This window comes from Leptodactylus fuscus, chromosome 1 (genome assembly GCF_031893055.1).
Source record: "Leptodactylus fuscus isolate aLepFus1 chromosome 1, aLepFus1.hap2, whole genome shotgun sequence".
Taxonomy (NCBI): domain Eukaryota; kingdom Metazoa; phylum Chordata; class Amphibia; order Anura; family Leptodactylidae; genus Leptodactylus; species Leptodactylus fuscus.
In genome coordinates, this window is record NC_134265.1 from 34,505,898 (window position 1) to 34,521,157 (window position 15,260).

Genomic DNA, 15,260 nt, shown 5'->3' on the forward strand with positions numbered 1-15,260 from the left:
ACTTTCTACACTAATGGACAGTTGTGTCAATTTTTTTAACAGACCTTGGGCTGTCTCTATAAACCTTTCGACCCTGACAACTATAGTAAACCTCTACAGAATGACCACCCAACGTTGAGGCCCCTACCAAACACTCACCAATTCATCTGTCATTAGGTAGGGTTTGCTGAAGATTTCACCTAGTGGGGAGAGCTGATCCCGACTGAGTGGGCACAGACCCAGTTTGTTGCATTTTCAGTATGTTCCCTACAGTTCTAAGAAGGATCTCAGAGGTTAAATGCTTTCCTGGGACTTCAGTAATGATGTTCTATCCTTAAAAAAGGTTGTTAATATCAGATTGGTGGAGATCTAACTCCTGGCACCCTCAACAGAGGCTGCAGATCCTATAATCAGCTAATCAGCTCAGGCCTTACTATGACTCCTAGGCACCAGGCCCGCTGCCTCGGGGTCATATTTGACGCAGACCTTTCCTTCACCCCTCATATTGAATCACTCGCACGTTCATGTCACCTCCACCTCAAAAACATCTCCAGAATACATCCTTTCCTTACCAGAGATACACTAAAGACACTTATTGTCTCTCTGATTCATTCTCTCCTTGACTACTGTAACTCCTTACTAATCGGTCTTCCCCTCACTAAACTCTCTCCTCTACAATCTATTCTGAATGCAGCGGCCAGGCTCATCTATCAGGCTAGACGCTACAGCGATGCCTCTGGTCTGTGCCGGTCACTACATTGGCTGCCTATTCATTATAGAATAAAATATAAAGTTATCACTCTCATCCACAAGGCTCTCCATAATGCCGCACCTCCATACATTTCCTCCCTCATCTCTGTCTACCGCCCAACCTGTGCTCTCTGCTCACTCAATGACCTAACACTTACATCCTCTATTATCAGAACCTCCCACGCTCGTATACAAGACTTCTCCCGAGCTGCACCACTTCTCTGGAATGCTCTACCCTGGACAATAAGATTAACTCCCAACTTCAACAGTTTCAAACGCAAACTAAAGACACATCTTTTCAGACAAGCCTATCACAATTCCTAATGCTAACCCTTCCGTTCTTGATGCCTTTTCAGCCTAACACAGTTGTCCAAGCTCTATCCACTTGTTAAAGGACACGACTGGTGATGGCTCACAAAGTTTTGTTTGTGTAATGACTGTAACCTCTATTACAAAATTGTCTGAACACTGTATAAGCAATGCCGTCCCTGCTACCTCTTGTGTCACCCCCTCTACCTCATAGATTGTAAGCTCTTGTGAGCAGGGCCCTCAGTCCCATTGTGTGAAATGACGTTCTCTGTTATGTATGTCTGTATCTGAACCCTATAAATTGTACAGTGCTGCGGAATATGTTGGCGCTATATAAATAAAATGTATTATTATTATTATTATTATTATTAATTAGCGGAGGTGCTAGGAGTCTTTGCCCCAATTTCATGTCCTATCCTAAGAGTTGGTTATCCAAATTCAAGTCTTTGAAAACCCTTTAGGTACCCACAAAGGGCATGGCCAGAGTGAGAGCAAAGCTCTCAATTTATGTGAAACTGTGGGAACCCTAATTATAAATAGATATACCAAAAATATGCAGTCTAGATGGACAGTAAGGTATGGTACATGTCTTTGGTATGTGGATTGGTGTCAGTGGAACCACCTTAGGATTAATGCTGAAAAGACCAAGGAGATGGTGGTGGACCTTCACAAGTGGAGATGTGCTCCAAAACCAGTGGACATCCAGGGAACGGACATTGAGATAGTCAACACCTATAAGTACCCGGGTGTGCTCCTCAATAATAAATTGGATTGGTCCGATCACCTGGATGCGCTGCACAGAAAGCTTCCCCCAACCGCAGTCAAGCTGTATAATCAACATCAGGCTAAGCGAAGATCACTCCACACAGAGAACTAAATGATCCTTAAAGGGATTCTACCATTAAAAATCTTTTTTCTGTGGCTAACACGTCAGAATAGCCTTTAGAAAGGCTATTCGTCTCCTACCTTTAGATGAGATATCTGCCGCGCCGTTCCTTAGTAATACCGGTTTTTACCGGTATGTAAATTAGTTCTCTGGCAGCGATGGGGGCGGGCCCCAGCGCTGAAAATGCAATGAGGGCGTCCCCACCACTGCCCGAGAACAGGATCCTGCGCCGCCTCTATCTTCTGCTGGATCCTCCCCTTCTTTCTTCGGCAGCTTCACCTCTGTCGGCTCTGACACTAGTAGAGCCGAATGCGCATGCGCGCAATTGCTGTCTCGGAACTATGGCCGCGCATGCGCATTCGGCTCTACTAGTGTCAGAGCCGACAGAGGTGAAGCCGCCGAAGAAAGAAGGGGAGGATCCAGCAGAAGATAGAGGCTGCGCAGGATCCTGTTCTCGGGCAGCGGTGGGGACGCCCTCATCGCATTTTCAGCGCTGGGGCCCGCCCCCATCGCTGCCAGAGAACTAATTTACATACCGGTAAAAACCGGTATTACTAAGGAACGGCGCGGCGGAGATCCCATCTAAAGGTAAGAGACGAATAGCCTTTCTAAAGGCTATTCCAACGTGTTAGCCACAGAAAAAAGATTTTTAATGGTAGAATCCCTTTAAATCATGATATCCCTCTTACTATTTTTTACCTTCATCTTTTTATATGTACCTACAGTCACTGTAATGCCTCTACCATGGAAAAATGTATCTGAATGGAACCTTAATTTGGACTGTGGGTCTTATTTTCATCCCTTCTGATGCCACAATGTTTGTATGGTGACAGATGCCAATCACTAGTAATAGAATCGTTGGATAATCTTGTGCGACACATTTCAGTAGAGTTCTTAGCGCTCATGGTGTCACGTTTTATATACACTCTTATCTGACTTTGTAGGACTGAGCATTACCATGAACCTAACTATAGGCCTAATTGAAAGCAGGCGCGGCATCAGAGCCAGAAAGAGTCAGAGAGGGTGATGACGTCATCGGCCGGGCTGAGAGAAGGGAATTACTGACACAAGACACTGAGCAGGCTAGACATAGTTACTTCGGGTAACAGAGCGTGATTCTTGGTGGGAAGAGAAGTTTTAGGTTCCTTTTCTCAGTTTCTAGCTCACCGCTTTGTACGACATGTTGCTTCATGCTATTAACCATCTACACTGCAAGTAATATTAAGCCCTGCAAAAAAAAATAGTCATATATGAGGTGATGACTTCAGAGACGTCAATCTTTACAGTATAATACCCTCTCAGTGGCCCCCACAAAGTCTAAGATCCTATGGTCAGGATATTGTCCCCAGCCCCCACATAGTATAATTCCTGGGATCCCACATAGGACAGGAGCGAGTGATGAGTATGTTACTCACTACTTACCATTCTTAGGACGCCCTCTGTGTTCTTGGTGCCAACACACACTATGTCAGTGCAATACTGGGACACTGAAGGAGCAGGGAGTCCTAAGAGAGGTGAGTACTGAGAATTGAACTCACTGTTCTTTCCCTGGACCCCGTAACCTATAAAGTCACATGGACAGAGGTTGTCTTAATGAGACCAACCTTTGATTCTCTTGTGCCAATAAGACTCTGCAGTTCCAATAACAATTGTAATCCAGCTTTTCCAGACTCCAGAATGGCAGATTTGACTACAAATACACTAATATATCAGTGACGTGCATTGTGAAATATCTAAGCAAATTAGTTACTTGGAAATGCTGTAAAGCCAAATGACAACCACAACGTCTCAAGAAAGAATAAGACGTAGATTGTTTCCATGGAGGAGTCACAATTGTAATGTCCGTAAGGATCCAGAAACTTCTGCTCAGACCTGGTATTGATAAAACTTCTCTTTCATCATGGTGACGTTGTAAATGACATCTGGAAAGGAGCACATTGTGTTAAAGGCGTCTCATGATAGAAGCGTCTCAGATGTGGGATCTTTCCATCCCAAGGAAAGTCCCTACTAGTTCTCTGTGTACTGAATCACTATCTTAGATACCGATGAGTAATGGAAGGAGGAAGAATCGTCTTCTATGTGCTGGGAATTAGGGGAAGGAAATTAGAAGGAGGATGAGACAACCAGAAATGTAGACAATGGTTGAAAGGACTGTGGCCCTCTAGTCAGAATGTGCCCCACCACCCCAGTCTCTGAAATTTCATATAAATTTTGGCAAAATTTTTTAGTTACTTTCATCCTGCTCATAAAACATATATATATCCCTCAACTATGAATGGACTAGAACAGGAAAAAAATCTAGGACAGGCAGCAAATTTAGATATAGACATCGTAAGCGACATCTCCAGTCCTGCTCATTTCCACTTTGGCTCAACTCATCCTCAACCATGTCCAGTTGTGCCTCCACACAGAGCAGTGACCCTTTAGATCATTCTCCTTGTGGTCCTCCTCAATGTGGCTTCCACAGTATACTGGATTTCCCTCGATGTGGCTCCCAAGGTATAATGTCTAGAGATGAGCGAACAGTAAAATGTTCGAGGTTCTATATTTGTTTCGAGCAGCCCCTCAATATTCAACTACTCTAATCGAATATCAAACCCTATTATAGTCTATGAGGGAAAAATGCTCGTTTCAGGGGTAGGCGACGTTCGATCAAATTATACTTACCAAGTCCACGAGTGAGGGTCGGGCTGGATCCTCCGAGCAGTCTTCTCCTTGCAACGTCCCCGCGGCGTCTTCCGGCTCTTCATTCACTCTGCCCTACGGTATTATGTCTTCCTCAATGTGGCCCCCACAGTATAATGTTTCCCTTAATGTGGTCCCTATGGTATTATGTCTTCCTCAATGTGGCCCCCACAGTATAATGTTTCCCTTAATGTGGTCCCTATGGTATAATGTCTTCCTCAATGTGGCCCCCACAGTATAATGTTTCCCTTAATGTGGTCCCTATGGTATAATGTCTTCCTCAATGTGGCCCCCACAGTATAATGTCCCTCTTAATGTGGTCCCACAATAAAATGTTCCCTTGAGTGTGACCTCTAAAGTAAAATGGCCACGCCAATGTGGCGCCCACAGTAAAATGTCCCCACCTGCTAGCAGGCGCAGTGTAGTGACGTCACTATATCGCCTCTGTCTGCTTCCAAGCTGAGTAGACAGAGTTGACATAGGAAGTAGATGACCTTGGGAGTTAAATTGTCGGGAACATTATTAGTGTAGTCAACTCATCTGCGGCGTCCAGAGAGCTTAGAAGAGTTGAAAATGGGACAATTCTCCTGCTGCTTAGGACATTGGGACAGCACCCAGAATTCAGAACTACCCCTATGAATTTAGGACTGTTGGGAGTTATGGTTACAATCTTTTTTTTTCTTAAGATTTTCCCCCCTTGTTTGCTTGTTCTAGAAGTAAAAGGCCTATCTATTCCTATTCTTCATGAAGTATGAGAGGAAGGAAATTAAGAAGCCATATAGGAAGAGGGAACCTAAAACACCATTGGCCTCCATGGCTAGCAGATATCTGGTGCATGAAACACTGTATGAACTCTTACTTTAGACTAGGCATGATTTTGCAAGTCTACAAAAGATATTTGTGGTTGATCGAACTTTACAGTCTTGTTTCTTACATAACATTGGTGGTTATTAGAGATGAGCGAACAGTGTTCTATCGAACACATGTTCGATCGGATATCAGGCTGTTCGATGTGTTCGATTCGAATCGAACATCACGTGGCAAACTCCAAAAAAATTCGATTCCCCTTCCACCTTCCCTGGCGCTTTTTTTGCACCAATAACAGCGCAGGGGAGGTGGGACAGGAACTACGACACTGGAGGCATCGAAAAAAATCGGAAAAAGTCATTGGCTGCCGAAATCAGGTGACCTCCATTTTAGACGAATAGTGGATTTCAAATCCGGGTCATATGAGAATGTGAACTTTGTGACTAAGAGATAGGGATAGCTGTACAGGCAGGGATAGCTAGGGATAACCTTTATTTAGGGGGGAATGTTATTAAAAATAACTTTTTGGGGCTCTATCGGGTGTGTAATTGTGATTTTTGTGACATAAACTTTTTCCCATAGGAATGCATTGGACAGCGCTGATTGGCCAGAGTATGGAATTCAACCAATCAGCACTGGCTCTGCTGGAGGAGGCGGAGTCTAAGATCGCTCCACACCAGCCGAAGGCTGGCCAATGCATTTCTATGGGTATGCAGAGACTTAGCAGTGCTGAGCCAGTTCTGCTCAACTACACCGTGTGCCGGTCAGCCCATCTGATATAGCAGAGCCGAGTGTGCACACTCGGCTCTGCTACATCAGATGTAGCAGAGCCGAGGGTGCACTGGAACCCTTATGCACACTCGGCTCTGCTACATCAGATGAAGCAGAGCCGAGGGTGCACTGGAACCCTTATGCACACTCGGCTCTGCTACATCAGATGTAGCAGAGCCGAGGGTGCACTAGAACCCTTATGCACACTCGGCTCTGCTACATCAGATGTAGCAGAGCCGAGGGTGCACTAGAACCCTTATGCAAACTCGGCTCTGCTACATCTGATGGGCTGACCGGCGCATGGTGTAGTTGAGCAGAACTGGCTCAGCACTGCTAAGTCTCTGCATTCCCATAGGAATGCATTGGCCAGCCTTCGGCCAATCAGCGCTGGCTCTGCCGGAGGAGGCGGAGTCTAAGGTCGGACCTGAATGAACACTGGTGTGGAGCGATCTTAGACTCCGCCTCCTCCAGCAGAGCCAGCGCTGATTGGTCGAATTCCGTACTCTGGCCAATCAGCGCTGTCCAATGCATTCCTATGGGGAAAAGTTAGCTTGCAAAAATCGCAAGCTGACAGGGATTTCCATGAAATAAAGTGACTTTTATGCCCCCAGACATGCTTCCCCTGCTGTCCCAGTGTCATTCCAGGGTGTTGGTATCATTTCCTGTGGTGTCATAGTGGACTTGGTGACCTTCCTGAGATGGATTTGGGTTTCCCCCTTAACAAGTATATGTTCCCCATAGACTATAATGGGGTTCGAAACCCGTTCGAACACTCTCACAGTGAGCGGCTGTTCAAATCGAATTTCGAACCTCGAACATTTTAGTGTTCGCTCATCTCTAGTGGTTATATGTATATTTCAAGGGTAGGTGAAGGGGGTTGTATAAGAAAGGCAAAAAGGTATGACTCTTGTCTTTATAGAAGTTGGAGATCCATGTCTCTGATACTCCAAACCCCTTGCCGGGACATCAACGTAAAAGATAACATGGGCCTACCTGCAGCTGCCACTGGACGGATCTTAGGAAATTTCGGCATACTGTATTTTTGACACTCCTCCAAAAGCCATAACTTTGATATTTTTCTGTTCACAGAGGCCTATAAATAGGTTCTTAATTTTTGGTGGGACAAATTGTACTTTGTAATGGTATCATTTATATTCTGTACGATGTACTGGGAAGATGAAAAAAAAATTCAGAATGGGATGGAATTTTAGAAAAATTGCATTTGCACAACTTTCTTACAGAATTCGTTATTACAGAGTTCAAATAACATGTCACCTGTATTCTATGGGTTGGTACGATTAGAGGGATACCAAATTTATATAGGTTTTTTTTTATCTTTCAACCCCTTTACAAAAATCCAAAATTTGGGCAAAAAAAAAAATTGGCATTGCCTTTTTTTAACACCCATAACTTTTTTTTTATATTTTTGTGTCTATGGGTCTGTATAAGGTGTCTTTTTTTTTTTGCGAGGCCAGATGTACTATTTATTTATACCATTTTGGGGAATATCTGATGTTTTGATTGCATTTTACTCAAATTTTTTGAGCCAAAATAGCAAAAAAAACACCTTGGTTTGGCTTTTTTTTTTCACCGTAGGGGAAAATATATTTGTAGACTGGATGTTTTTGGATGCCTAATGTGTAGTTGTGTTACACGATTTATTTTTAGATGTGATCTAAGAAAAGTTGGATTATACAAACTTTTAATATTTCTTTATACTTTTACTTTCAGACCTCCTAGGGGTCTTGAACCCCAGGCGGTTTGATCAATAGTATAATACATTGTACAATCCATAGACTTCTATTATGGGCAGCCTGTAATAGAAGGCTAAGGCCAAGTCTTTGTTCTTCCACATTCAACTCCTCCACCCATAGCTTTATGGATCTTGCAGTGTGCACTGGGGCACAGACATCCTAAGACATTAAGATTCCCTTTTACTGTGACTAAGAGGCCTCAGCCAACCCCTAAAAAGCCCCTATGGCATCACCCCTCTTCCACGAAACTTTATGGATGGCACAATGTAGTCAGGCAGGTAACTCTCCTGGCATTCTCCATACCCAGCTAGAGAAGTATGTTTGGTCACTCCACAGAATACGCTTCCACTGAGTCCAGTGTGTATTGTGCTTTACACCACTCCATAAGGCTTGCTGCTCAGCCATAGACACCCATGTCATGAGGTTTCTGGGGCAGAGTTTTGGGCCTGTGTTAATGCCAAAGGAGGCCTTGACTCCAGTTATAGAGTCACTAGATCATTGGCAACTTTTATGTACTATGTGCACCCCAGTGCAAAATCTGTAACAGGGCCCCCACCATGGGCTATGTATAACACTGTCTTATGTTGTAAATTCTGTACTGTGTGTGGCTAAACTGAGCTCCAACCACTTTAAGGCCCCTTGCACACTTTGTCCGGCCATGATTGAAGGGCACTGGTGGCCCATGGATATTATCGTGCACTGGATATTCTTCTTCATTCAATTAATATGGGCCGCGAAACCACGGCCGCAAAACTGGACAGGAATAAGACCTAACCTAAGTTATGGGGCCCGGACTGTCGGCCCGCACACTGATCCATTTAATACACGGTCATGTGCACGGCCCACAGAAATGAGCGGACGCTGACCATATTGCAACTGGAAGATATTCGTGAAAATGACCACCATTTTATTTCTGGGGGGAACATATCATCAGCAGATTTCATCAAACAATAGAGTACAAAGATATTCTTACAATTTCATCTTTCACATTTTAATTCCACATGGAAATCCAATACAACCGGGTGCAATGACACATTCATTATTCCTCCGTGCCCATGCTTGCTTAGCTGAGAAATTCCGTTCCAAGTTCTTTCTGTTCAAGTTTCAGTTAAGTTCTTCACTGCTCTATAGAAACGATTCCAAAAAAAAAGAGGTCAGTGGACTATGACGGGAGGAGAGGAGGACACATAAAGGGATTCTCAGGAATCTGCGCAAGGGTTGCTAAAATAACAGGCACTAGACAGGACACTAGATATGTTCTAATCTCACAATATAAACATCTTGAGACTGCCAGAAAACCAAGGACACCTTCATGTACAAATCAATATTCTGCACAATTCATATTATTCATATAAAAGATCCACGTGGGGCATTTGGAGACCCCCTTTGGTGACACTGACTACAAAAAAATGGAACAAAAAGTGATAAAAAAATCAATGGAACCAATTAAAATTACAGCTCATTCGACAAAAAAACAAGCCCTGTGAACAAGAAAATAATTGAAAAAAAACTGATCGATAAAAAAATATAATGACAAGAAACTTCATTATTTTTTAAATGCTCTAGAAATTTGGCATGGCTGTAATCGTCCTGACCAGAAGAATAAAGGTCATAGGTTATTTAAGTCACAAAGTTTCAGAAATGTATAAAGTGTCATAAATTTATAGCGCAAAAAAAGTTCAATTACTATTACTTTTTCAATAGGTTCAATATCATGTTTCCCAAAATGTTGTCATTTGAAGATACAACTCATCACGGAAAAAACAAACCCTCATATGTCAATAACATTTAAAAAAAAAAGAAAAAAGTATTGCTTTAAGGATGCAATAATGGAAAACGGGGGAAAAGCGCCACAACCTTAAAGGGATTCTACCATTAAAAAACTGTTTTTCTAGGTAACACGTCGGAATAGCCTTTAGAAAGGCTATTCGTCTCCTACCTTTGGAAGTGATCTCCGCCGCGCCGTTCGTTCGAAATACTGGTTTGTACTGGTATGCTAATTAGTTCTCTCACAGCAATGGGGGCGTCCCCCAGCGCAGAAAATGTGATGGGGCGTCCCCATTGCTGCTCGAAAACCGACTCCAGCGCTGCCTCTATCTTCTTCTGCATCCTCCCCTTCCTTCTTTGGCTTGATGTCGGACGCCTGCGCAGTACGCTCTGTTCGGCGAACTTCGCCGAACGTACTGCGCATGCCCACGGCCATAGTGCCGACACTGCAAGTTCGCCGAACAGAGCATACTGCGCAGGCGTCCGACGTCATGCTGAAGAAGGAAGGGGAGGATGCAGAAGAAGACAGAGGTGGCACTGGAGTCGGTTTTCGAGCAGCAATGGGGATGCCCCCATCGCTGCGAGAGAACTAATTAGCATACCGGTACAAACCGGTATTTTGAACGAACGGCGCTGCGGAGAGCATTTCCAAATGTAGGAGATGAATAGCCTTTCTAAAGGCTATTCCGACATGTTACCTAGAAAAAAAAGTTTTTTAATGGTAGAATCCCTTTAAGGCTAAGGCCCTATGTTGTGGAAAAGCTGCTCTTTTTGTTGCAGATTTTACTGTGGTTTTTTTTGAGCCACAGACAGGAGTGGATTGAGCAGAAGGGAGACGTAGAAGAACTTTCTAGATATTTCCCATTCCTTCTGTAGCCACTACTCGGTTTGGCTCTAAAAAATGGACACTAATGGCATTTGTCACCTATCCTCAGGATAGGGAATACAATGTCTGACTGCTGGGGGTCCAAAAGTCACAAGAACGGGAGACTGTCAGTGGAGCCGACAGAGTATGTACTACACATAGGGCGTGCTGGGCCACTTGCCCCACATGTTCTAATGATCACTGTAGTCAGAGCCCGGGAATCAGACACTATCCTGTGAATTGGGGTTAAGTCTATATAATGGGAACACCCGGGAGTCTATCACCTGAACCAAGTATAGCAATCCTCTCAGATAGATAGGTTAGGATCACCTGAACCAAATGGTGTTTTCCTCCGGTGAATGAGCTCTTTGGCACAACGAGGGTGTTGTCACTTACAGTCCTATGAAAAAGTTTGGGCACCCCTATTAATCTTAATCATTTTTAGTTCTAAATATTTTGGTGTTTGCAGCAGCCATTTCAGTTTGATATATCTAATAACTGATGGACACAGTAATATTTCAGGATTGAAATGAGGTTTATTGTACTAACAGAAAATGTGCAATATGCATTAAACCAAAATTTGACTGGTGCAAAAGTATGGGCACCTCAACAGAAAAGTGACATTAATATTTAGTAGATCCTCCTTTTGCAAAGATAACAGCCTCTAGTCGCTTCCTGTAGCTTTTAATCAGTTCCTGGATCCTGGATAAAGGTATTTTGGACAAACAATTCAAGTTCAGTTAAGTTAGATGGTCGCCGAGCATGGGCAGCCCGCTTCAAATCATCCCACAGATGTTCAATGATATTCAGGTCTGGGGACTGGGATGGCCATTCCAGAACATTGTAATTGTTCCTCTGCATGAATGCCTGAGGATTTGGAGCAGTGTTTTGGATCATTGTCTTGCTGAAATATCCATCCCCGGCGTAACTTCAACTTCGTCACTGATTCTTGAACATTATTCTCAAGAATCTGCTGATACTGAGTGGAATCCATGCGACTCTCAACTATAACAAGATTCCCGATGCCGGCATTGGCCACACAGCCCCAAAGCATGATGGAACCTCCACCAAATTTTACAGTGGGTAGCAAGTGTTTTTCTTGGAATGCTGTTTCTTTTTGGACGCCATGCATAACGCCTTTTTTTATAACCAAACAACTCAATTTTTGTTTCCAAAATGAAGCTGCCTTGTCCAAATGTGCTTTTTCATACCTCAGGCAACTCTATTTGTGGCGTACGTGCAGAAACGGCTTCTTTCTCATCACTCTCCCATACAGCTTCTCCTTGTGCAAAGTGCGCTGTATAGTTGACCGATGCACAGTGACACCATCTGCAGCAAGATGATGCTGCAGCTCTTTGGAGGTGGTCTGTGGATTGTCCTTGACTGTTCTCACCATTCTTCTTCTCTGCCTTTCTGATATTTTTCTTGGCCTGCCACTTCTGGGCTTAACAAGAACTGTCCCTGTGGTCTTCCATTTCCTTACTATGTTCCTCACAGTGGAAACTGACAGGTTAAATCTCTGAGACAACGTTTTGTATCCTTCCCCTGAACAACTATGTTGAACAATCTTTGTTTTCAGATCATTTGAGAGCGGGCTGTCCATGTTCGGCGACCATCAAACTTACCTGAACTTGAATTGTTTTGTAGAAAGAAATGGTCCAAAATACCTTCATCCAGGATCCAGGAACGGATTAAAAGCTACAGGAAGCGACTAGAGGCTGTTATCTTTGCAAAAAGAGGATGTACTAAATATTAATGTCACTTTTCTGTTGAGGTGCCCATATTTTTGCACCGGTCAAATTTTGGTTTAATGCATATTGCACATTTTCTGTTAGTACAATAAACCTCATTTCAATCCTGAAATATTACTGTGTCCATCAGTTATTAGATATATCAAACTGAAATGGCTGCTGCAAACACCAAAATATTTATAACTAAAAATGATTAAGATTAATAGGGGTGCCCAAACTTTTTCATAGGACTGTATCTCTTTGGAGCAATGGCAATGCTTTCGTTGCTCCAAAGTACTCATTTGGTAACAGAGGCATCAATTCACAAGGGGTAAAGATCATTCGATTCAGGTGAGCATAACCTATCTATCTTTGGGGCTGGGGTGACATGTTTGAGACCCCTTGAAATCTGTGGTAATGGCCACAAGGGCTTTCATCCAACTTTGGCCGAGACAGATATGAGTAAGACAAGACAATCATCTCAAGAAGTTCCGTCTACTGATGTTTATAGTATTTGGGGAGATGCTCTCAGGATTCTTTCCCTAATACTTTACATAAGTCTTACAAAACGTTACGAACACGAGTCTTTTTTTTTTTCACTTGTTTTAGAGCTGCAACCGGTTTCCTTTTTTCCTCTTAAAGCTGTGGAAGTTGAGCCAAGATTTACAACACAATGGAACTCGCACAAAAGTTGGAATGCAGCGAATGTGCTGATACTGTAGGCGATATTGTCCGGAGGACCAAGGCCCTGAGTCTAAATAGTTTCAGGAAGGAAGAAAATCACACATCGGAACAAAGCGAGATCTGCCACAAAACATCTCATTAACTGTGTCATATTCTGAGCTCGGAGGGCTGGAAATATTATTCATCACACGTTGTATCACCCTGTCATGTATGAGAGAGGAGGGTCGTTGTGTCTCATCTGCGTGTCAAAGCTATGCTGTGGTGAAGATGAAGAAACAGGTCAGAGAAAGCAAAAATAACCAGCTCGCCTCGGTGCAAACAGTGAGAGGTGTCAAGTCCTTAGGTGTGAGATCTTAATGTACAAATAACACCCAATCAGTTAAAGGGGTTGTCTTGTTATGGACACTTGTTCTCTATCCACAGGACTGAGGCCCAGGGCCAGTGATCAGGAGGATGGGGAACCGACAGTCTCCTTAAAGCCTCCTTGTTGGTGGACCAGTGTGCTTGTATTACCAACACTACATTCAATTCTATAGGACTGCCCAGGACTGTTATCTCCGTAGCCCCATAGAAGTGAATGGAGCACCAGTGTGCTTGTGTAACCAACTCTCCATTCACTTCTATAGGACGGCCCAGAACTGTTATCTCCGTAGCCCTATAGAAGTGAATGGAGCACCAGTGTGCTTGTGTAACCAACTCTCCATTCACTTCTATAGGACTGCCCAGGACTGTTATCTCTGTAGCCCCATAGGTATCAATGGAGCGCTGCATATATAAGGGTACTGTTGATCCATTGAGAAAGACGGTTACACTGACAAAAGAATAGAAAGTTAAGGAGTTTGATATATAAAATGGGAAAAATGCAAACAAAAATCTAGAAGAGGCTACTAAAGGGGTAAAGCCACTGTTTGGTTTTATTATTGTAGGACAAGGACCTTGTGGCAGGTGTCGTCCCAGCTTTGGACTTCTGTAAAAATTCTTCTTACATAAATGAGTAAACCACAGACACTGCTCCTGTTTCAGCTTCTCTATTTTTCTGCACACTGTGTCTTTAAAGTATTCTCAGTTTTTAGAGAGTAAAGTTCACACTTTCCAGAGTAGAGAGGATTTCCTTGAAGGAGTCACTGATATCACTGGGCACTAATTCATGAACCTTTCACCACCTCCACCCGTTCCAGTTCCTTGATTTTGGACATTAATTTGCCCCCATCATTCCTGTACAATTAGAGCATTTATTTTTGCCTGATATGCTAATTAGGCTTTGAACTGCAAAGTTAGTGATCTCAGGCAGGGCCAGTGTCAGCACCTGGCATACCTGGGCAAGTGCTGGGGCTAAGGGGGCCACCATGGAGCTTATAATACTGTGTGAGAGCCACTGCGAAGCATATAATGCAGTGTGGAGGCCACTGCGAAGCATATAATGCTGTGTAGGGGCCACTGCGGAGCATATAATACTGTGTGAGAGCCACTGCGAAGCATATAATGCAGTGTGGGGGCCACTGCGAAGCATATAATGCAGTGTGGGGGCCACTGCGGAGCATATAATTCAGTGTTGGGGCCACTGCGGAGCATATAATGCAGTGTGGGGGCCACTGCGGAGAATATAATACTGTGTGGGAGCCACTGCGGAGCATATATTGCAGTGTGGGGGCCACTGCGGAGAATATAATACTGTGTGGAGGCCACTGTGGAGCACATAATGCTGTGTGGGGGCTGCTGTGGATCATATAATACTGTGTGTGGGCTACTGTGAGCATATAATACTGTGTGGGGGCCACTGTGGATCATATAATACTGTGTGGGGGCCACTGTGAGCATATTATACTGTGTGGGAGCCACTGTGGAGCATATAATGCTGTGTGTGGGGGGGGGTAACTGTGGAGCATATAATGCTGGGGGGGCATTGCGAAGCATATAATGCTGTGTGGGGGCCACTGTGTAGTGGCACTATTAATAATATCAGGCCTTGTTCACACGGTGGAATCTGGCACTGATTTTGTCTCCTATTGAAACTAACTGGAGCAGGATGCTGAAAAAAAACGTCCTACTGGATCTTGCCACAGATTCCGCAGCTGATTTGGAGGCTGCGGCTTGAAACTCCCCACTGGTTAGGATCCTTTAATAAAAAATTAAAAAAAAGTTGATTCTGAGACTCCTTGCTGGTGGAGCATTCACAGGCCAGATGGACCCATGATAGCCTGTGGTGTGAATAAAGAGATCGTTCTTTTAAAGAGACAGTATGTAGAAAAATAGACAAACTGAAAAAAAGAGCA